Raw genomic sequence first — 3,385 nt, forward strand, 5'->3', positions numbered from 1 at the left:
CAGTCACCACCACTCGACCCTATGAGCGGAAACACGCTGATCCTCCCATACTGGCCAGATATTATGTAAATAATATTGATTATGTGTTAAAGATATTCTTCCTTCCTCCCAGGCTTTCAATATTTTATATCTTCTCTGTATATACTTGTCAGGGCTTGCCAGATGCTTCTGGTGTCATTGTACAAGTCACCTGGTGACTGTACTAGGATCCCTTCCTCTATCAAGGGAATAAACAATTGAGATGAATTGATCCAGAGTGGCGCGCTAGTATTTTACACTATCGGGGCAAATAATTATATATAGAAATGTTGATTTAGTGATCATTACATAATTTTACTTCCTTAATGGCAGCATATGGGCCCCGGTGACGATACCTACCACTCTTACCTAACAAAAACTTCAACTGAACAAGGTGTCTAACATGACATAACCAGGCCGATAACCCTCATGTATGTATGCTTATTATTTTTTACTCAATAAATTCATACAAAATCAAGGTCCCAGTACAGGTGGATAAGTACCCCACACTGCAACAACAATGTACCGATACTAATTCTAAGTTTATTCATATATCACATATCAGCTTAGGTTAATAGCCATCTTAATAGCAGTATCTGTCTATGCTACTAGCCTGAGTTAATAGCCATCTTAATAACGTATTATATGTCTATCCACATGCTGCTTTGGTTAATAGCCATCTTAATAGCAGTGATATATGTCTATCCACATGCTAACTTTGGTTAAAGCCATCTTAATAGCAATATTATCTGTCTGTACTACATACTAGCTAAAAAGGTTAATAGCCATCTTAATAGCAGTATTATATGTCTATCCACATGCTAACTTTGGTTAAAGCATGTAATAGCAGTATTATATGTCTATACATACTAGCTAAGGTTAATAGCCATCTTAAGCATTTTTCATACAACTCCTGTACACTGACGGAGGCTACACTACCGCCTCCTCCTCCCCTGGACCCCACAGTACAACAACACAACCCATTTATTTCCTTTACCTTCGCTCAACTACTAATATACAACGTAGAGTCCTGGAAGTCCTCAACCATCTTAATACCTGTAGCAGTAAGGCTTAGGGGTGTAATAACTACCTGTACAGTACTCTTCCAGCCATAATCAGATCTCTTAATTTATTGAAAAGTCCTCCAGCAAGATGACCATTACCCTTCTAATTCTGTCTTAAGGGGGGTACTGTATGAATTGTACTCAAAAACAAGGTTTAAAATTGACCTCTTTCAGGCCTTCTCTGATATGGGATAGACATGGACCAAATGCCTAATTTTTAGCCAAGAATCATTCTCTAAAATTAAATATAGATCTCAGTGTATCGAGGCTTTGTTTGGTATCTGCTGCTAATTCCAGTCAATGTTAAGTTATAACAAAACTGAATTCTCATATTAATGTTATTACACAACTAGGCTGCATGGGGTGTAGAAACACATTTCTGCAACTGTACCACACTTGTTTGCTCACAAATTCTTTTATTTAGCTTAACCAGTTTACTATTCTTTTTTTTTTTATATTTCCGACACCTCCAACTTGGTTTAATCCAGCCATATAACCCAAATATTAATATACTCATATACCCTCTCCATATTTCTTTGTTCAGGTCCAGTAGGAATCCGAGACCTATGATCACTGTCCGTCATTTCATGTTGGATGTTCTTCCAAAACTTTCTTTTATTTAATGTTTTTTGCAGTGATTGTGAAAGGATAACCATACAGCATATCTTATCTAAATACAATCAATACAGCTTTTTTTCCTACCAAATTTCACACTTTTCTGTAACATGTAACATACTGACTTATTCACTTTCAATGTTCTTTACTCTTTTGCCAACACAGGTCAACATATGTTATTTTTCGTGGACAAGAGGAAGTTATGTACCTTTTGTTCCAGAAGAGGAAGTTCTTTTGTCCTAGACTAGAGGAAGTTCTGTACCTTTTGTTCCTAGACAGAGGAAGTTCTGTACCTTTGTTCATGACGAGAGGGAAGTTTGTACTTTTGTTCATGATGAGAGGAAGTTCTGTATTTTGTTCATGGACGAGAGGGTTCTGTACCTTTTGTTCCTAGACGAGAGGAAGTTCTGTACTTTTGTTCAGAAGAGAGGAAGTTCTGTACCTTTTGTCTATGACGAGAGGGAAGTTCTGTACCTTTGTTCATGGACGAGAGGAAGTTCTGTTTTTGTTCCTAGACGAGAGGAAGTTCTGTACCTTTTGTTCCTAGACGAGGAAGTTCTGTACCTTTTTGCAGAGGTTCTGACCTTGTTCCTAGACGAGAGAAGTTCTGTCTTTTGTTCAGACGAGAGGAAGTTCTGTACCTTTTGTTCCTAGACGAGAGGAAGTTATGTACCTTTTGTTCCTAGACGAGAGGAAGTTCTGTACCTTTTGTTCCTAGACGAGAGGAAGTTCTGTACCTTTTGTTCCTAGACGAGAGGAAGTTCTGTATCTTTTGTTCCTAGACGAGAGGAAGTTCTGTACCTTTTGTTCCTAGACGAGAGGAAGTTATGTACCTTTTGTTCCTAGACGAGAGGAAGTTCTGTACCTTTTGTTCCTAGACGAGAGGAAGTTCTGTACCTTTTGTTTTCTGTATCTTTTGTTCCTAGACGAGAGGAAGTTCTGTACCTTTTGTTCCTAGACGAGAGGAAGTTCTGTACCTTTTGTTCAGATCTTTTGTTCCTAGAGGAAGTTCTGTACCTTTTGTTCCCTGTACCTTTTGTTCCTAGACGAGAGGAAGTTCTGTACCTTTTGTTCCTAGACGAGAGGAAGTTCTGTACCTTTTGTTCCTAGACGAGAGGAAGTTCTGTATCTTTTGTTCCTAGACGAGAGGAAGTTCTGTACCTTTTGTTCCTAGACGAGAGGAAGTTCTGTACCTTTTGTTCCTAGACGAGAGGAAGTTCTGTACCTTTAGTTCATGGACGAGAGGAAGTTCTGTACCTTTTGTTCCTAGACGAGAGGAAGTTCTGTACCTTTTGTTCCTAGACGAGAGGAAGTTCTGTACCTTTTGTTCATGGATGAGAGGAAGTTCTGTACCTTTTGTTCATGGATGAGAGGAAGTTCTGTACCTTTTGTTCCTAGACGAGAGGAAGTTCTGTACCTTTTGTTCCTAGACGAGAGGAAGTTCTGTACCTTTTGTTCATGGACGAGAGGAAGTTCTGTACCTTTTGTTCCTAGACGAGAGGAAGTTCTGTATCTTTTGTTCATGGATGAGAGGAAGTTCTGTACCTTTTGTTCCTAGACGAGAGGAAGTTCTGTACCTTTCCATGGCTGTATATTGAGTAGTATGAAAAACAATAGATCACTATACATACAGTAATTATGTATAAAGGTGACAGTATTTTCAAAAGGTGGGCTAAAGAAAATAATTA

Source organism: Homarus americanus, unplaced genomic scaffold (genome assembly GCF_018991925.1).
Source record: "Homarus americanus isolate GMGI-L3 unplaced genomic scaffold, GMGI_Hamer_2.0 scaffold39155, whole genome shotgun sequence".
In the NCBI taxonomy this organism is placed as follows: domain Eukaryota; kingdom Metazoa; phylum Arthropoda; class Malacostraca; order Decapoda; family Nephropidae; genus Homarus; species Homarus americanus.